Source organism: Penaeus chinensis, chromosome 19, assembly GCF_019202785.1.
Source record: "Penaeus chinensis breed Huanghai No. 1 chromosome 19, ASM1920278v2, whole genome shotgun sequence".
NCBI lineage: Eukaryota > Metazoa > Arthropoda > Malacostraca > Decapoda > Penaeidae > Penaeus > Penaeus chinensis.
In genome coordinates, this window is record NC_061837.1 from 9264723 (window position 1) to 9287222 (window position 22500).

Below are 22500 nucleotides of genomic sequence, written 5' to 3' on the forward strand. Positions count from 1 at the left end.
CGACTCATTTATTGGTCTAAATCCCATTCGTAAAATAATGATATGAATTGATTGCTGCGTAATAACAACAGGCATTTTTTAGTACAAAGAAGAATCACAATAATAGATGTTCAAATCACATTTCACATTTCACACATGGTGATAGCTGGACATATCAATCCTCAGTAATTGCGGCAGTCTCTCAGGACCTTTAGTCGATTGTGAAGAAGGCACTTCTTTATAGGCACTTCTCTCGAGGTTTCTTTTAAAACCTCGAGTGATAGTCAAAGGTGATACTTTCCCGTCGGCTAATGAGCTGCAACCCCTATCAATTTAACACTAATTAAACCAAAATAATTACCGATACGTAATTGACTTATCGCATCACGTTTTCCCGCGCTGTCTGTCTTGTTAGGCTAATATCGGCTGAATTCTTCCAAAGATGTTGACAGCACTCTATCACTCACTTAGGTATAAATTACATGAAATATGCTTCTATTCGTTAATACATTTGATAAAACGCAAACGCACTCGCACACGCACAGGCACACGCACACGCACACGCACACGCACACGCACACGCACACGCACACGCACACGCACACGCACACGCACACGCACACGCACACGCACACGCACACGCACACGCACACGCACACGCACACGCACACACGCTACACGCACACTTGGTCACAGGGCTTGTTAGCTCAGTTGGTTAGAGCGCCGTGCTAATAACGCGGATGTCGAGGGTTCGATCCCCTTACGAGCCAGAGAGTGTCCTCAATTTTAAGAAATCACAGTTTTAACTTTATCAGTGCCAAAAATACGAGAAGGTCTTTGTTCAAGTTTCATAGTACACAATGGTATATATTATATATATATTATATATATTATATTATGTATATATATAAGTACGTATAAATATGCATATACATATATAGGCATACATATATATAAACATACATTTTGATATGTATATATATATTTGTACATATATATACATATATATGAACAAATATATATGTGTATATAATGTATTTGATCTACGTATATATATATATTTATTTGTTCTACGTATATGTATATATATCTATACACATAGATGTATATAGATATAAGATCTACGTATGTAAATCACATACATATATGTATGTATATGCATGTATATTATCTACACACAAACACACACATATATATATACATATACATATACATATATATGTATATATATGATCACACACACACATGTAGATTATATATATATATATATATTTATATATATGGCATGTACGTAAGCACGATTTGTTTAAGTCATTAGACCTATAGACCACGAGGCTGTTTAATATGTGGCTCAAAGTTTTTTGGCCATAGTCTTTAATGAGATATTAAAGACTAGTATTTAAGGTTTTAAACATATAGAGATTGTATGAATGAATCTTGTTGATTAATTTATCGCAAAGGATTTGCATCGATTTGTTGAGCGAAAACTTGATCTACCCAGTAATTTACCGAGTATACAGTTTTAACTTCAAGGAAGGAATATCGTGGCTATACTCCGTCTACTATCAGGAAAAAAAACCCAAGAAACTGGCAAGTCACTTAGGTTCTGGAGATCTCTGATTCGCTAAGTCGTTGAAAAAATTATCGTGGCGTTAAAAACAACAACTAATAAAAGGCAATTGCATGAAGTTTTAAAAATGCAAAAATATGTAAACAAATGTCAAGTCAAGTGACTAGAATCAAAGGCGCAGTGACGAAACGGATTGGACGTACTAGAGTTGGGTATATAAACAAATGTAAACAATAACCAAACGTCATATGTACAATCAAGAGTAATATTTTATTTAACCACCATTTTATATTTTGAAGTCCGTTTCAAAACATTAGGGAAAACCAAGCTGTGTGTGTGTGTGTGTGTTTTATGACCTTTGCCAAAGGTTCGGTAGGCTGCAGGGTAAGGAATGCCAGTTTGTCTGCGACTCATTTATTGGTCTAAATCCCGTTCGTAAAATAATGATATGAATTGGTTGCTGCGGAGTAACAACAGGCATTTTTTAGTACAAAGAAGAATCACAATAATAGATGTTCAAATCACATTCACATTTCACACATGGTGATAGCTGGACATATCAATCCTCAGTAATTGCGGCAGTCTCTCAGGACCTTTAGTCGATTGTGAAGAAGGCACTTCTCTATAGGCACTTCTCTCGAGGTTTCTTTTAAAACCTCGAGTGATAGTCAAAGGTGATACTTTCCCGTCGGCTAATGAGCTGCAACCCCTATCAATTAAACACTAATTAAACCAAAATACTTACCGATACGTAATTGACTTATCGCATCACGTTTTCCCGCGCTGTCTGTCTTGTTAGGCTAATATCGGCTGAATTCTTCCAAAGCTGTTGACAGCACTCTATCACTCACTTAGGTATAAATTACATGAAATATGCTTCTATTCGGTAATACATTTGATAAAACGCAAACGCACTCGCACTCGCACACGCACACGCACACGCACACGGCACACGCACACGGCACACGCACACGCACACGGCACACGGCACACGCACACGGCACACGCACACGGCACATGCACACGGCACACGCACACGGCACATGCACACGGCACATGCACACGGCACATGCACACGCACACGGCACATGCACACGCACACGGCACATGCACACGCACACGGCACATGCACACGCACACGGCACATGCACACGCACACGGCACATGCACACGCACACGGCACACGCACACGCACACACGCACACGCTACACGCACACCTCAGGTCACAGGGCTTGTTAGCTCAGTTGGTTAGAGCGCCGTGCTAATAACGCGGATGTCGAGGGTTCGATCCCCTTACGAGCCAGAGAGTGTCCTCAATTTTAAGAAATCACAGTTTTAACTTTAACAGTGCCAAAAATCCGAGAAGGTCTCTGTTCAAGTTTCATAGTACACAATGGTATATGAAAGGAAAACCGCCACAGTAAGAAAATAAAATAAAATTGAAATGTAACGTTTCGAACTCTTCACGAGTTCCTCTTCAGACGAATGATAAACCAAAATGGATACAAGGAGAGAATTTTGACAAGAATATATAGTGATTGAGAGACAGAACGAACGAGAAGACTCAGGTCTCAGGACGAGGGTCAAGGTCGAATAGTCTGGGGAAGGCTTTGCTAACTAACGAGGAGGTAAGGTCATCCAAGCCCCATTGACCAGCACTCAAGTTAAAATTAGGCATTTTTCTAATTAATAGAGATTCTAACATTTCCTTTCGTACGAGTTAGCTGATTTATGAATTCCTAAAACTCACAAACAGGGTGTCCCTCTAAGGCCTATAATTTCGTCTTGCAACTCAGTTACCCGTCCTTTAGACTCTTGGCTAGCGAGGGTTCTATCTCCTTTTATGGGATCATTCTCTGATAGTCATATTAAACATTCTATGGATTTCATGGATAAGGTTAGAAACTTGCCGACGCACGGTAAGAAATTAGTGAGTTTTGACGTAGATTCCTTGTTCACTAATGTCCCGCTTGACGATGTGCTAGATTTCCTTGAAAGAAAACTTTATTTATCTCATGAGAAGATCCCTATTCCGGTCAATTGCTTTATCGAGCTCATCCGTTTGTGTGTCTCGAATAATGTCTTTATTTTTGACGGCGGATTTTATAAACAAATCAATGGTATCGCGATGGGAAGTAGCTTAAGTCCGGTGCTTGCGAATTTATATATGGAGTTGTTTGAATCTGAGCTCCTTCCGTCTATTCTCCCTCCCGACACGATTTGGTTTCGTTATGTTGATGACATTTTTTCTTTGTGGCAAGTAAACCGTTTAGACTTTGACGATTTTTTCGGTAAACTCAATAACCTCGCGCGTACTATTAATTTCAAAGTTGAATGGGAAGATTCAGGTAAATTGCCTTTTCTCGACGTCCTTTTATTCAATGAAAATGGCACGCTTAAATTTTCGGTTTACCGTAAACCTACACACACCGCCAATTACCTTCATTTTTTCTCGAATCACCCGTTGTATGTTAAGAAGTCAGTAGTCTCGTCCATGTTTCTGAGAGCATATAGGATTTGTGATAATGAATTTATCGATCGAGAAATTGACGTCATATTTGATACGTTCTCTAAATTAGGATACCCTCGATTTTTCTTAAAGCAGGCTCATTCATCTGCGAGATGGAAGTTTTACACTCATACCCGTAATACTCAACAGGATAGTGACAATAATCTTTTAATCATTCCGTATAACCCGTCCCTCGATGAGAAAAGACACATGTTTAAAGGCGTTGGAATTGATATTGTTTTTACGTACCCGAACACGTTGCGTAATAGTCTGGTTAAACACAATGCGACTAGTGGTGCTCTGGGGACTTCTCCCGGTATTTATACTATACCCTGTAATGTTTGCCCAAAATTTTACATAGGTGAGACCGGCAGAGCTTTTGAAAAAAGAATAAGTGAACATAAACGTGACGTCAGATATGCTAGAGATTCAAATGCGTGTTTCGTTCATTTGCGTGATGAAGGTCACCAGCTTAACTGGAAAAACGCGAAATTAATTCATAAATCAGCTAACTCGTACGAAAGGAAAATGTTAGAATCTCTATTAATTAGAAAAATGCCTAATTTTAACTTGAGTGCTGGTCAATGGGGCTTGGATGACCTTACCTCCTCGTTAGTTAGCAAAGCCTTCCCCAGACTATTCGACCTTGACCCTCGTCCTGAGACCTGAGTCTTCTCGTTCGTTCTGTCTCTCAATCACTATATATTCTTGTCAAAATTCTCTCCTTGTATCCATTTTGGTTTATCATTCGTCTGAAGAGGAACTCGTGAAGAGTTCGAAACGTTACATTTCAATTTTATTTTATTTTCTTACTGTGGCGGTTTTCCTTTCATATTTGTGTACACGTTACTGTGTTTGTCTTTGTGTCAACAATGGTATATATTATATATATATTATATATTATATTATGTATATATATAAGTACGTATAAATATATGCATATACATATATAGGCATACATATATATAAACATACATAATGATATGTATATATATATATATATTTGTACATATACATATATATGAACAAATATATATGTGTATATAATGTATTTCATCTACGTATATATATATACATTTTTTTTTATTTGTTCTACGTATATGTATATATATCTATACACATAGTTGTATATAGATATAAGATCTACGTATGTAAATCACATACATATATGTATGTATATACATGTATATGATCTACACACAAACACACACATATATATATATATATACATATACATATACATATATATGTATATATATGATCACACACACATGTAGATTATATATATATATATATATTTATATATATGGCATGTACGTAAGCACGATTTGTTTAAGTCATTAGACCTATAGACCACGAGGCTGTTTAATATGTGGCTCAAAGTTTTTTGGCCATAGTCTTTAATGAGATAATTGTTTTTTTTTCTAGTATTTAAGGTTTTAAACATATAGAGATTGTATGAATGAATCTTGTTGATTAATTTATCGCAAAGGATTTGCATCGATTTGTTGAGCGAAAACTTGATCTACCCAGTAATTTACCGAGTATACAGTTTTAACTTCAAGGAAGGAATATCGTGGCTATACTCCGTCTACTATCAGGAAAAAAAAACCAAAAAACTGGCAAGTCACTTTGGTTCTGGAGATCTCTGATTCGCTAAGTCGTTGAAAAAATTATCGTGGCGTTAAAAACAACAACTAATAAAAGGCAATTGCATGAAGTTTTAAAAATGCAAAAATATGTAAACAAATGTCAAGTCAAGTGACTAGAATCAAAGGCGCAGTGACAAAACGGATTGGACGTACTAGAGTTGGGTATATAAACAAATGTAAACAATAACCAAACGTCATATGTACAATCAAGAGTAATATTTTATTTAACCACCATTCTATATTTTGAAGTCCGTTACAAAACATTAGGGAAAACCAAGCTGTGTGTGTGTGTGTGTGTGTGTGTGTGTGTTTTATGACCTTTGCCATAGGTTCGGTAGGCTGCAGGGTAAGGAATGCCAGTTTGTCTGCGACTCATTTATTGGTCTAAATCCCATTCGTAAAATAATGATATGAATTGGTTGCTGCGGAGTAACAACAGGCATTTTTTAGTACAAAGAAGAATCACAATAATAGATGTTCAAATCACATTCACATTTCACACATGGTGATAGCTGGACATATCAATCCTCAGTAATTGCGGCAGTCTCTCAGGACCTTTAGTCGATTGTGAAGAAGGCACTTCTCTATAGTCCCACAAAATTGCGGTTTCTTGTGTTCTCTCTGTCAGAAACAACCGGAACGCTTCTATTAGGTAGTCTTGGATACATTTCCGTACATCAAATGTCTCGTAAGCCTCAAGGTTTTGCGATTGCCAGTCACCTTACTGAATAAATAAATAAAATATAATAAAACTACTTTTATAAAATAAAACATGTATATATGTATATGTGTATGTATATATATGTACGAATGAATGTATGTATGTATGTATGTATGTATGTATGTATGCATGTATGTACTTTATATGAGGCAGCGTGTATTGGAAATCGTATAAAGAATGTGTTGAATTAATTTTAACTAATATATGATACTGACGTACAGCAGGTATGGTATGGACTGGGTATAGATGTGATATTTAGAAACGTAATTTGTGTGAAGGTTGGTTATATAGGATTTGTAATATAGTTTAAATGCATCTGAGTTTTACTTGAATACGTAGGAATGCAGATTGATTTATGTTTAAAGTTGGGAACATTATTATATGGGAAATGAGCCACCATACTGCATTGTGTGGAGAAAACCAGGAGTAAATGACTCTGAGTACAAATATATGTAATTGAATGTTAGAGATTATAGAAAATGTTTAGAGAATTTTCATTGTCTAAAAATACTCCCAAAACTGAAACTGAAGCCGTATCTCCTGGCGTCCCCAGCTTGCACCTTTCAAACAAGATAAAGAAAGATCTTAAAAGTTTCATTTATATTATCTCCCCCCCCCCCCCTCCCGTAAGAAAAAAAGAAAAATAACTTGAGCATTCATGGCCTGTTAGCTCAGTTGGTTAGAGCGCCGTGCTAATAACGCGGATGTCGAGGGTTCGATCCCCTTACGGGCCAATAGGGATTTTTCCCGCCTTACCTGGTGTAGATTCGGGTCCTGCGGTTGTGGATAATTGGCCAAGGTCTGTGTGATTGCTTTTTTTTTCTTGTATAATTACCGCAAAACAAATCAAAACAAAACAGACCATGTTTAAGGCCGACTTATTTCAATTTTGGAATACGATACCCCTTTTCAGTCAGCACAGACTTGTCAACTGTACAAATATTATCAGTAAACAAAAGCCAAAATTCTTTTTAGCATTTATGTAGCAGCATAAATGGTTTCGGGTTTCATATTACAGATGAGCATTATTTTAAAAAGTAAGAGACTAACCCAGTTTCATGACCCACCTAGTGTATGAATTATATTCTGATCATGAACTCAGATGCTTTGAAGATGATTGTTATCACGGAGCAGTGGTGTAGTCTTCAAAATAAAACATCAATATTAATATTGACATATTGTTCAAAAGGGCTTTGCTGTTATGATTGAAATGGGAAATTTGAAGGGCTTTGCTGTAATGATTGAAATAGGAAATTTGATTTGTGGAATTATATGTGTAGTCTATTATTTGGTATTAATATAGCACCATAATAAAATATATTAATAAAAAAAAAAAAAAAATTTCCTCCAAGAACTCTTGGGGAATCAGAGGCCTGTTAGCTCAGTTGGTTAGAGCGCCGTGCTAATAACGCGGATGTCGAGGGTTCGATCCCCTTACGGGCCAGTGGAAAATTTCCTTTTAGATTGTGCTTAACAAAATAATCGACTGTATTTTCTGTAGTCGTTACTTTACCGATTTTATCATTCTATCTTTATATACTTCCGTTGAACAAAAATTTGAAAAATGTATTCTCGAGATTGGGTAGTACTACCTTTGCACAAGAGTTGCTTATTCCATATAATAGGTGATGTAATAACCAATTCTTTGAAAATTTAAATATATAAAAAAAAATGTACGAGTGTAAGTGCTTTTTTTAAATATATACCATTTAATTGCCCTCGTCATAAACAAGCAGGTTATACAGTTAGATCACTAGAATCGTTTACATCAGACATGTGGATGTTAAATTCCATGTAAACATTGTCTTGAAGACGAAGCTGAATATTTGGCATGAAATTTTCAGACAAGATTTTGGTAATTATATTATCTAATGATTAAGCCATGGTTTAAACCAACCAAAAAAAGAACACTTTTGTGTTTATGTTATCAGCATTATTTATAGCTCTTATAGCTCTTTTTTTTTTTGGTACTATCAGTTACTTAGGACTTATCAGTGATACTGACACTGATAACGTTTACTAGCTTTACTAAACCGTCACTAAAACACACACACACGTACTATATATATATATGTTATATACTATATATACTATATATACTATACACATGCATATGTACGAACATATTTATGTATATTTATGCATATTCATATATACATACTATACTATACATATATATATATATATGATGTATACATATACATTGCATACACATATACACTTAATATATGTATGCATATGTACATATATATATATATATACACACATTGTATTAGTTGTATTATATATATACATATACAAATATATACCTACATATATATATATATATATATTTGAAAAATATATATTTAAATATATATATATATTTCTGCTATATATAAACTATATTTCTATATATATGAAATATATATATTTGTGTATGTATATATGTATCTATCCACATGTACACATGTATTCATTCACACACACACATACACATATGTGTGTGTGTGTTTGTAGCCATGTATATATATGTATTCATTCACCCATTCACTCACTCGCTCGCTCGCCCACGCACTCACTCACTCACTCACTCACTCACTCACTCACTCACTCACACACACACACACACACACACACACACACACACACACACACACACACACACACACACCATTAGAAAAAATGTTTATGGATATTTTGCCGTGACCAGGATTCGAACCTGGGTTATTGCGGCCACAACGCAATGTACTAACCACTATACGATCACGGCCACTTTCCGTTATGAGAATGTGAATATATAACGCAATATACTTCACATATCATTTGTTTTATGAATAAGAATACATCAGAAACAGGTATTGAATTAGAAACACTTGGGCTATATGAATATAATGCTGTATGTATGCATACCAGAGAAGTACAGATATGCAACTGTGTATGCAGACAATTAAAACGGATACATTGTATGTAAAGAAGTTGTGGTGTGTCGTTTTTCACAGACAAATTAGCTGTAAAATTATTTACAAATTTACTACCTATCTGCATTAAATACAAGTACATTAGCTGTTGGATACGGAGCAGTGTTCTCAAATGAACCATAACCTGGTCTTGGATACACTCAAAAGCAGAAGTCCGCCTACACTCACAGTTTGGCACATGTTCTTATACGTCGTCCATAGATAGTACAGTATTCATATATAATAAAATGAAATTGAGAAAGGGGAAAGGGAAAGGGAAAGGAAAGACGGAGGGATGCAACAAGATGGGAAGATTGGGAAGCTGGTGGCATGGTTAGATGGTAAATGTTTAGGTTTCATTCCAACACCAATAACATTTTTATTACTGCCATTTACTTTAATGTGGCAGGACGCACCCCCCTTCCCCCCATTAGGACGCACTTGAGTGAAAAAAAGCTATGCTAAAGCAAAATTAACATTAAAATATTTTGTGCTGAAAATAATATGTTAATGTAATCTGTTATAGATATGACGCTTTTATATTGGTCTTACGCATTACGCACACATTGGACATTTTGTACAACGTAAAACTATGGTTATATTCAGTAAACTGTCTTCTTTTCTTTAGCAGTAGTCCTAAGTTAGGGAAGGCTACACAAGAGATGTCGCTATTTAGAAAGTCTTGCAAAAAGCCTTTGAAGATACGAAAGTGTAATAATGATCGCTTTAAATTATTGTTGACGATTGCATTTTTCAGCATAATTCCATCAAAACTAAATTTATAGTTCTGAAACAAGCACAGGTTGCTTCTCATCAAATGGAAATACCTTTTTACGATGTATATGGTAAACGAGTAAAAGGGGTCTAGAGGCAATTTGCCTCTAGACAAGGTGATTCTCAATAGCTCTCCCTAGCCAGTAGTTATTGCTATTTTGAGTATTGGTAAGCAGGTAGGCAAACTCTATTGTAAAGGAGTAACAAATAGAAAAAGATTGTAAGAATATATATTTTTTAGGGGGTTTTCTATATGGACCATTACATGTTCGTGATCTGTGCGTAGTATTAACAAGAGAAGGGGGAGAAAGATTAATCGATTAGATGGCACGTGCATGGTTGTGTGTAAATTGGTGCTTTATATTTTTGTTTCCTTATTTATTAGTATAAGGCCTAAAGGTGGATGATTATTTTTTTTACCTTATAGTAAATGTTGATTTTAAGACAAACATCTTAACAATCGCAATTTCAAACATTTCTTTTGTTCAAGTGGCTAAGTAGAAATGGAGAGTAAAGTAAAACTAAGACGAACTAATAACCCAAATGGTTTAAGTCCCAGTGCGAGAAATATAATTTAGTCAGATTACTCTTTGGTCAGAGTACAAAAAAAAAAAAAAAAAAAAAATGGAAATTACGACTATGGTGAGAGTGGAAGGGGAATGACCCCTTGCATCCCTGTGCAGGAAGGAAAGGAATGCTAAAGAAAATAATTAACATGGAATGGAAGTTGTGGAAAAGTTCAGCTATATACTATAACATGTCTTGATGCAATAGCTAACTTCCTTTCCCTTTCATTTTCACCCTCAGGAAGGCAGTCATGATTCTCGTCCACTGGATTTTTTTCTACATATGTTCGTCATCTCTTATTGTTTGGAATAATTCTAGTTACTGGTATGGAGTAATTGGTTTACAAGGCGATTGATCTCATTATGGGATGTGTGGGTCTTGCACACCATAACAGGACCTGTTTTTTAAATCACGGATTTAAAAAACAGCTTCTCAAGGAGGTCTTTACTTATACTAGCTCACCAACATGGGGCTCAAACCTGTCTCATATTACAGTTGTATCTTAGGTCTACCATTATTGAAGTTAAGTATATATTGAACTACAGCTTGTGAAATGCAATGTTAGAAGCCAACTGAACATATAACTACTGGTCTCAGCCACATGGATGCTGAACTACCAGTGTTGCCTATGAATCTCTAGCTACTCAATTACTCTGTTCTACCATACCATTAGCTTGAGGATATGTAGTATGATGCATAACTGCTTAAATAACTAATTTGAAAATTCACCTCTGTTTTCATCATGTAAATCCCTGGGAGGGCCAAGCAGCATGAAATAATTACCAATGAAGTCAGAGGAAGGAGCATTATGAAAGAAAGCAACCTATCATCTGATTGCCTCCACCATTTCAATCAAGATTTGTCAAACTGTGTCATGAACTCATGACAGAAGTTAACAAACCTCCAATCTGAGGGAAATAGTAATCCCTTGAACGAGAGAACTTACAAAATTGCCAGCTCTGACATCATTAACAAGCTCCAACACCTTAGCTAATAGTGTGTAAGAAATGACTATTTGCTGAATTGCTTCGTCTAGTGGGAATGGAATCCTCCAGCATCTGCAGTTCCATTTACCATAATTAATTTGCTCTGACGCCATTGCAACATTCTATTGATGAAGATCACCATCAATGGTGCCTATTGTAGGACGTTATAAGTCAGAGAAATAAAGACTGTCAAGTGTTTGATGTCAACCTAGGGACGACAGTTTGTAAGAATTACATAATGCTGACTAGAAAGAATAAGATAAAATTGCAGCAACCCAACACCTTTAAGTTTTTTTGTTTTTTTCCCCGATTCTGAGGAGGAAATAAAGTGGGTTACATCAGGGATTCGTCCCAGACGCAACGTTTCATAGAAAAGGGAACAGAGAAGAGGTGTTTTTTCCTTACAGATCTGAGATACCGAAGATTTAACTTTGAAAATTAATGAATCCTGTTCCGTAGTCCTTACAGCTCAATCGTCTTCATTAAGGAGGGTTAACATCAGAGTCATATTGGCAACACCCGAGATCTGCTGTACCAGACCGAGCAATACAGTCATCAATCATAGTCTCAAACTGCAAATTCGAATCCCATTATAATATTATATAATTGCAGGAAACCCCTAAGGGAAGGGAAGAGCGTTCGGGAATACAGCTGAAACTTTCCTGCACAATGTTCTTGCACTATGAGGGCGAAGATGTTTACTTAACGGTAGTTCCAAAGTTGACATATCTCAATACAAGATCCCGTGTAACTAAATCTACAGAACAATCCCGGATAATACATGTATGTATAATATTTATGTCTATACCCACCAATCCCTTTCTCGTCATCAGGGGGGGGGGGGGGGGGCTTAGGAAACGGAGACTGAGGCTCAATGTAGGGATCATCCCTTCCTTGGTCCTCAGCCCACGCCTCAACTAATTTTGCATGGTCTCTTTTTTTCTCCTTACCTTTCCCTTCTCTTCTTCATCTCCTGTCCACTTATCCTTATTCGTTAAGACATTTTTACCCTTTTCGTCACAATACATTATCATAAAGTATATGACCTTTGATGTCTGGCACATCTATTTGTTTTGACCATTAACCATTCTGGAAATCCACAAACATCGCCTCATTGAATCAAAAAACTTCCTCACACGGGGGCTTTGCCCCCAAGCCCCAACCTGTTGCTATATTCTGAAGAGGCCACTGATGTTGACGGCCCAGAAATTATATAAAAAGTGTATATAGATAAATTAAAAACATACATATATATGCATACATATATACAAGCACATACATATTTATGTATATAGAGAGAAGTAGATATATAGACACGTGTATATATGTATATATATTATGTGTATATGTATATGTATACATATATATATGCATATATGTATTTACCTAACTATCTATGTACACGCACACATACAAAATATATTCACTGCGTGTATTTGTGTTTACATTTATATCTCTCTCTTGATGTATATGTATATATTATGTATAAATTTATATGTATAGATTTACCCAAACTTATATTGTATAAATATGTATACATTTATATATATGTATAAATTTACACACACACATAGACATATATATTACAGTCGAAACCGTTTCTCAGTGCCCAATAAACCCCTGTGGATTTTTCTTCCATATTAACGCGCTCGCGCGCGTGCTCATTCACCCACACACAAACACATGCACATACACATACTCATACTTATCTCTCTATATATATGTGTGTATATATATATATATATCAGTGGTCATCTTTTCAGATTCCGTTATTACTAGCTATGATGTCAGTAGCTATAGGACAAGAATATATGGAAAGATTCCCATTTATTGATATGTGAGAGATAATTATATTATATGTAGGTATTGTAGGTGAGATAAAATTCAGTTTAATTCGACTTCATAATTTTTATATTGCTCATTGACCCCCCAGAAAGTACTCCGTGCCCCCCCTCCCTTTCTCTCTCTCTATATATGTATATGTATATGTGTGTACACATATACACACTCGAACACATGTATCCATGTATATATGTATGGATATATACATATATTTTAATGTTTCATACATTATATATATATATATATTTTATGCAATTATTATATGGAATATGTATATGGATATATATTCATTTATTATATATATATATATATATAGAGAGAGAGAGAGAGATTTGTGTGTCATTATGTATATCTATGTTTTATATGTATATGTATCATGTGTGTATCGTTAGGTGTCTTATGTATGTATGTATATATGTATATATATACATTTATACATATACACATATACTGTATGGCTGTGTGCTTATCGATAGATTGATATATGTATATATAAATATGATAGATAATTAGTGTGTATTTATTATAGGTATTGTTAGGTATGACACTGATATGTCTTAGTTATTCTTTTTGTCAGCATTTGACACCATGTTTGAATAGGCAGACAATGTTGGTAAAACTGGTCATTAAATTCGTTACTTTCCTAATCTAAAACTGTATGACTGTATGAATGATTAACTAGTGACACATATAGTATGTGGCCTGTCCCCATGCATAACTATTATGTATGGGGCATAATGAACCTTACAGTCAGTATAAATAAACAAGTAAATGAGAAAATGAAAGAAAGAAATATATATACTCTTAGAATATACATTCGTACTGGAATCCACACGTCGCTTAGAAAACAGACGTTATTTACCGGCCCGTTGGTCTAGGGGTATGATTCCTGCTTTGGGTGCAGGAGGTCCCGGGTTCAAATCCCGGACGGGCCCTCTGTTTTCTTTGTTTTTTAATTATGCTGTTGTTATGCATGCTTCTTAGTTGTTGAGAACGTGACAAGTACGAGTACTTGTGAAAAAAGCAAGGGTTAAAGCGTATATGTATAGTTGTGTGCGTGTAACTGATTCTTCAAAAGTTTTTGCCGTGACCAGGATTCGAACCTGGGTTATTGCGGCCACAACGCAATGTACTAACCACTATACGATCACGGCCACCAACTCAGTATCTGGCGAGGAAATGTCGTATGATCCAGTGAAAAAGTATCGGACAGCAGCTGTTTTGTGCTCATAATGTGACGGTACGATAAAGATATGGCTATACGTGATAGTGGCAACAGTCACAAAGAATATCTAAGAATGTAGGGCTATATATCTTTCAAAGGTGCAGTCTAGAAATCAGTCCGCTATATGTTAGAAGACAGAAAAGGGCAAAAAACGAGGTGAGAGTGGCAAGACAAGTATTATCTTCGTGGTACCAGTTTTATTAAACGGAAGGGGTCTTGAACAAGGATATACAATTTCCTCTCTTTTTTTTAATCAACACTTATCGATAGTGATTGTTCTCCAAAATTCCTGGGCCTGTCCGGGAATTGAACCCGGGACCTCTCGCACCCGAAGCGAGAATCATACCCCTAGACCAACAGGCCGGTGAGCAGAGAGGTGATTTGAAGCATAACTTATCATCCGAAAGGTCTGTGGTGTTACTGCAGTTTTGTGTGTAATGAAGGCATACCGAAACATTGTGAAGGTGTAAACTTTTGTTTGTTTTCCAAGTTTTTAAGTTAAACAGGATTTGCAGCTTATTTTAGTAATGTCTGTATGACCTACATTTTTTTTTCTTTTTGCGAAGACTTTCCTTTGCCACTGCTTACTCATGTGAAAGGAATGTCAGGTGTCGCTCCGTCGGATACAGTATATTTCTCTGGACAGTTAAAAACGTTTTTTTTTCATGAGAAATTCATAGATATTCCCTATTTAATTTAAGTCTCTATCTCTCTCTCATTCCCGATGTCATCTAAAGCCATCCTATATCGCATATGTAACCTTACTCTAATCTCTTCCGCTCACTCCGCTCACTCATCCAATAGATACGATGGAATTGCGAAACCATTTAAGATGTTAGTGTTAGTCCGGCATCAGGTAAAAGCTGTTTTGACATGATTTTTAAGCCTTTGATTGATAGGAAAACAACATAACCATTAGACAAAAGTCCGAGAGCAAACCACACAATCTGAACACAAGCGGCCGGATTAAAGAAAGGAAAAGGTGAAATGAAGGAATAATAAAAAAAAACTCCGTCTCAAGCCAAGGAAAACAAATGTGCCATACACTATATCCAACCACCACGAAAGCTTAGTCAGTGTACCAAGCATGAAGAGTATCAAGTCTTTTGACAAACCAACCAATGCCATTCGGGATTTCTGAGTTCTGAGTTCGGATGACGTAATGAATTGATCACAACTTGCCATGTACACACATCATAATACTTAATTCTGAACGAAGTTAACCTTAGGCTGTTCCTTGTGTGTTATTTTTACGATTGTAAAGGTGTGTAAGAAGGGGGTCAATAAATGTTATCGAGACGTGGAATAACACATCCACACTGATAAAGCTAATAATTTAAGGCCTTTCGTACGAAGTGTACACAGATTTCATGCAGATGAAATCGTTGTACAGGTGGTGATTTGAAGCAGTGTTTTTTTTTTTTTTTTTTTTTAATTATTTTTTTAAGGAAATAAAACCTTTGGTATTGTCACAATGTTCTTGGTATTGTAACTGTTCTCATCATGAAACGCTCTCAAGTTTATGTAGCTGTTAGCGTAAAGGAGAGTGAATCTGTATGGGGTCTGTTAATCATTCGTGTTCAGTGTATAATGTATTGGGCTGAGTATGCTCTCCAGAGACACTCCACTTAATTCAAAGAATTAAAATGCAGCCTGCCATTTTCGAGTGAGTCCTTATTGTAGTAAGATTAAGCTTATACTTCGGGTCAGCACGCCACACGCCTCTACTTCTTTTGTGATCTGGACAGCCTTTTGTCGTCGGTAATTGTTCTTGTCTATATAGTTAGCCATTACGTTAAGTGCAGCTTGTATCGAGTGATGCGAGCTGAGCCAAATTGTTTGTGTGAAAGGAGTTTAAGGTCATCGAGAAAACAGCGTGGCCATGAGTTTAATGGTATTTTCAAAAATAGCGTGTAGCATTGTAAAGATCAGTCAAAGCTTAAACGAGGTCATCAGGAAAATGATTAAGAGCGTGGTCGATCTGTTAGGAGCCTGGAGACTTCCGAGAACTCTCATGAACTTCGGTTTAACTTTCTCACACGATATAGAGGCACTGAGTTTGCAATATGACCAAACAGATTAAAAGCCCAGGGTTAGCTTCTGCCCTATTTTCCAGTCTCCGGTTTTCGATTAATTGAATATTATGATACAAAGTAGATGGCGAGATCGAAATCTTCAACCTGCAGTTCAAAAATATACTTTTAACATCAACGGATATGGATTTTGAAGACTGTCGATGACGTGGCCTCAGAAGATAGATATGCTTGAACCGATAAACCGATGTTTTATCCCTATTACTATAAGCACGCGCGCAAGCGTATATTTAAATGAAAATTTGTGAACATACTTGTGTATATATGAATATATATGTATATATAGAGATAAAAAATACACATACATAATTTTATATATACACATGTGTGTTTATTTGAAAAAAAAAAAACAATAAAAAAACATACATATATATACACACACATAAATACATACATACATACATACATACATACATATGCATATGCATACACACATTATATATATATATATATATACTGTATATGTATAATATATAATAGATATATATATGTATATTATATATGCATATACCATGTTTGTGTATGAGCATGTATTAAGTGTTTATTTATATCCCACACACACACACACACACACACACACACACACACACACACACACACACACACACACACACACACGATCCTGATTTCACCGCAAGGAAAGGACATATAGCCTTGGTCGTAGGGGAAGTCGCCACAGTGGCACAAGTTATATATATATATGTGTGTGTGTGTGTGGGTGGGTGGGGGGGAAGATGAAACCTAAAAGTGGGTTTCAGACTGCCCTTCCCATATATATACCATACACATTTAAACACACACGCGGGCGCGCGCACTTACGAACATATACACATACATATACACTTAAATGTACTGGGAGTGTATTGACACACTTCCTATATCTGAGGCTAATTCCCATCACCTAATTCTTCGGTCCTTTCTGGCACTTACTAGATTCTTTTCCAGAAACTTCTCTGTAGACAAAGTGGCAAATGATCCTCGTAATATGCTACTGTTTGCCGAAGACGCTTAGCCTAATTCTTCGTTTAATTTCTTTTTCACTTTTTCATTTGGTGTATTTGCCTGTACGAGTTGATCTAGAAATACATGTTCGTCCACTACCTCTAACGCTTTATCTTGCATACAGGGTAACTGAACTATGCAACGTATATACTTCCTCTGTTCAAATCGTTCATTAATTTTTGGAGCTCATTTAGTAACTCATTGAGAACAATATCGTCTGCAAATCTTAGATTGTATAGATATTCGTCCCGTATTTTGATATTGTTTTCCCTTCATTCTATCTTTGATATTTCCTTAAAGTAAGTCGTAAATAGTTTTGGTGAGATGGTGTCACCCTGTCTAAAACCTTTTTTAATAGGTATTTTATCGGTTTCTGTATATAACTTGATGATTACTGCTCTGTTTTCGTATATATTTTCCAATATTTTACAATAGACTCCCTCTAGTTTTCGGAGAGCAAGTTCTGCTGTTAATTATACAGTCAATTGGCTTTTCATAATCGACGAATGCCATACACAGTGGTTTCCTAAAATCGTTTATTTTCTCACTTATTGGGTTAGTGTGTGGATATGGTGTGTTCTTGAGAGTCCCTTACGGTAGCCTGTCTGTTCTCAAGGCTGGAGATACGAGTTGCGATGACCTCTGTGAACACTTTGTAGTTAAACAATTGAAAGCTTATGGGTCGGTTATTCTTTAGATCCTTTTCATCCCTCTTTCTGTTTATTAAAATAATTGCTGCATTTTCCCAAACTTTCGGTATTTTACAGTAAGTTCGTCATCAAGAAGTGAGTATCGGCTTTGGATGGTTAGTATATATCCTGGTCTTCAAATTAGCTAGATTAAGGAGCAGCTTTCATATGGGTATATTCCGTTACCCTCTGGGGTGTGATTTGTTTTTCGCCTCTGACTATTCTATGGTCACTACCATAGAATAGTCGCGCCTGTTTGTAATTGTAAATTTCGGTTTAAATGAAAGTGGCAACTACTCTGTCCAATTCCGCTCTAGTCTTTTTTTTCCGAAAACTGTATTAATGACACCGTGGGATCAAACCAACGCAAAATTTACAGAAACATGTACAAGTATGTATAAACGCACACACAACCAAACACAAACTGCTGCTGTTAGTAACAGCAGCAGGCAAATCTACCTACCACTTCCAGATAAATTCCCTGAATACGACATATTTGTACATACGTATCAGCATATCTATATATATCTTGGTATTTTCATCTATACTAATATATATATCTTTCTATCTATCTGTATGAGAAAAATACGGACGCACATTCATACATATCTGATATCGAGAATAAGAGCGTCGTTTTATTGCCAACTGAAATTAACTAATATAGTCTAGGTAGATGTTACATGTTTTCGACAAGCTGTCTGGACCAGCATCCGTATCAGTTACATATTTCAACATAGAATGTAACCTTAGTATATAATTAACATCACATTTAACTAAAGGTTTCATGTAGAGGACAGCATCGGCCTGTTAGCTCAGTTGGTTAGAGCGCCGTGCTAATAACGCGGATGTCGAGGGTTCGATCCCCTTACGGGCCAGAGGCTTCTTTTGTTGGATTCTTTAATGATTTGGTTACTTCCCATGATGGTTGTAAAACATTACATGTACATAATTCTAAGGAGTTGATTAAAGGAGGAGGTATAGATGTTTGTTAATTAAATGTCCATTTCCTGCAGTGACACATTTAGGATTTATAGTATTATGAGATTATCTGTTTTGGGTCATCCATATAAACGCACACGTACACAAACACACGCACATAAACATATATGTGTACAACACACATATTTACATATATATATATATATAAAGATATATTATGTGAACATGTATATACACATACATATATATATACATATACATTTACACATACATATACATATTTATGTAAATATTTTTATGCATTAATACATGTGTATGTATTTGTATAAATAGATGTATAAATATGTGTTTATACATTTATATACACATAATGGTATACATATACATACATATGGATATACAGTATATATGTATGTATATATACACATATTTATGCAGCTTTATGTGTATAAGGGATGTATCTTTAAGCAGATAATACGTTTATGGTTATGTTTGGAATATCAAGATGCTGGGCCAAAGTCCTCACTAGTCAGAAATCTGTGGCTGATATGTTGATGTTAATATCTGTGTATGTACATTATATATATGTGTATGTACATTATATATATGTGTATGTACATGTATATATATATATGTATATATATGTATATATATGTATATATATTTATATATATGTATACACATTATATATGTGTATTTATATATACACATATTTATGTACTTATATATATATACGCGCACACACAGGTATATATATGTATATATATGTATATATATGTATATATATGTATATATATGTATATATATGTATATATATATACTTTATGTGTATATACATACATATATGTATATATATGTATATATAATTATATAAATATGAATAAATTAAATATATATATGTATATATAATTATATAAATATGAATAAATTAAATATATATATGTATATATATGTATATATATGTATATATATGTATATATATATACTTTATGTGTATATACATACATATATGTATATATATGTATATATATGTATATATATGTATATATATGTATATATATGTATATATATGTATATATATGTATATATATGTATATATATATACTTTATGTGTATATACATACATATATGTATATATATGTATATATATATACTTTATGTGTATAAGGGATGTATCTTTAAGCAGATAATACGTTTATGGTTATGTTTGGAATATCAAGATGCTGGGCCAAAGTCCTCACTAGTCAGAAATCTGTGGCTGATATGTTGATGTTAATATCTGTGTATGTACATTATATATATGTGTATGTACATTATATATATGTGTATTTATATATACACATATTTATGCAGCTTTATGTGTATAAGGGATGTATCTTTAAGCAGATAATACGTTTATGGTTATGTTTGGAATATCAAGATGCTGGGCCAAAGTCCTCACTAGTCAGAAATCTGTGGCTGATATGTTGATGTTAATATCTGTGTATGTACATTATATATATGTGTATGTACATGTATATATATATACTTTATGTGTATATACATACATATATGTATATATATGTATATATATGTATATATATTTATATATATGTATATATATGTATATATATGTATATATATATACTTTATGTGTATATACATACATATATGTATATATATGTATATATATGTATATATATATACTTTATGTGTATAAGGGATGTATCTTTAAGCAGATAATACGTTTATGGTTATGTTTGGAATATCAAGATGCTGGGCCAAAGTCCTCACTAGTCAGAAATCTGTGGCTGATATGTTGATGTTAATATCTGTGTATGTACATTATATATATGTGTATGTACATGTATATATATATACTTTATGTGTATATACATACATATATGTATATATATGTATATATATGTATATATATGTATATATATTTATATATATGTATATATATGTATATATATGTATATATATGTATATATATGTATATATATGTATATATATGTATATATATGTATATATATGTATATATATGTATATATATGTATATATATGTATATATATTTATATATATGTATATATATTTATATATATGTATATATATGTATATATAATTATATAAATATGAATAAATTAAATATATATATGTATATATATTTATATATATCACATTTCTCTATATATCGATATATATAAACATACGTATATAGAGAGATATGCGATACGTATATGTATTATACACCATATACACACACGTGTATATGTATATAGGCACATACATATAAGCATACGTATATTTACACATATATGTATATATATATACTTTATGTGTATATACATACATATATGTATATATATAGAAATGAATATATATATAAACACACACAAACATACACAATATATATACATATACATATACATATACATATACATATACATATACATATACATATACATATACATATACATACACACACATGCATTATATATGTATATATAATTATATAAATATGAATAAATTAAATATATATATGTATACATATAAACACATGATAAATGTTTATGAAGATGCGCTGTACCTACATTCTTAGGACATCAAATATCTGGCATGCATAGTTTGACTGCTCTAATCCCTTAATTGGGAAGGTAAATTGACCTACTTAAGTTGTCTGTTTTTGTAAATTCATACTTTTCAGATGCCAAAGCAGGGCCTGTCCGGGAATTGAACCCGGGACCTCTCGCACCCGAAGCGAGAATCATACCCCTAGACCAACAGGCCGTATATCTGTAAGTCAGCTTAAGCATGATTATTTACATATTTTTTCATGTCACGTAACCAAATTGTTTTAGAAAACGTGAGGTCTACCCACTTTTATACTGCACCTGACCAAACATCTCTATTAATATTCTCGGTAATTCTTGCATACACATGCATTTACAATACAAGTAAACTGAATAGTTTATTGTCTTAAATCTTCCCCATGATTGTATTTGTTGTAGTAACTAAAATGATCCTTAAAC

The 22500-nt window shown here is 34.3% G+C and overlaps 10 non-coding genes across 10 annotated transcripts; 6 read left to right on the plus strand and 4 right to left on the minus strand.

Moving 5' to 3' along the window:
- The first annotated feature begins 675 nt into the window (after nucleotides 1–675).
- On the plus strand, nucleotides 676–749 carry Trnai-aau. The gene has a single exon. It is a non-coding gene; the product is annotated as a tRNA-Ile (tRNA).
- Nucleotides 750–2779: 2030 nt separating this feature from the next.
- Trnai-aau lies at nucleotides 2780–2853 on the plus strand. The gene has a single exon. It is a non-coding gene; the product is annotated as a tRNA-Ile (tRNA).
- Nucleotides 2854–7092: 4239 nt separating this feature from the next.
- On the plus strand, nucleotides 7093–7166 carry Trnai-aau. The gene has a single exon. It is a non-coding gene; the product is annotated as a tRNA-Ile (tRNA).
- A 636-nt stretch (nucleotides 7167–7802) lies between these two features.
- On the plus strand, nucleotides 7803–7876 carry Trnai-aau. Its single transcript has one exon. It is a non-coding gene; the product is annotated as a tRNA-Ile (tRNA).
- A 1236-nt stretch (nucleotides 7877–9112) lies between these two features.
- Nucleotides 9113–9184, minus strand: Trnah-gug. The gene has a single exon. It is a non-coding gene; the product is annotated as a tRNA-His (tRNA).
- A 5219-nt stretch (nucleotides 9185–14403) lies between these two features.
- On the plus strand, nucleotides 14404–14475 carry Trnap-ugg. Its single transcript has one exon. It is a non-coding gene; the product is annotated as a tRNA-Pro (tRNA).
- Nucleotides 14476–14622: 147 nt separating this feature from the next.
- Nucleotides 14623–14694, minus strand: Trnah-gug. The gene has a single exon. It is a non-coding gene; the product is annotated as a tRNA-His (tRNA).
- Nucleotides 14695–15056: 362 nt separating this feature from the next.
- On the minus strand, nucleotides 15057–15128 carry Trnap-cgg. The gene has a single exon. It is a non-coding gene; the product is annotated as a tRNA-Pro (tRNA).
- A 4222-nt stretch (nucleotides 15129–19350) lies between these two features.
- Nucleotides 19351–19424, plus strand: Trnai-aau. The gene has a single exon. It is a non-coding gene; the product is annotated as a tRNA-Ile (tRNA).
- Nucleotides 19425–22186: 2762 nt separating this feature from the next.
- Nucleotides 22187–22258, minus strand: Trnap-cgg. Its single transcript has one exon. It is a non-coding gene; the product is annotated as a tRNA-Pro (tRNA).
- Nucleotides 22259–22500: the final 242 nt, after the last annotated feature.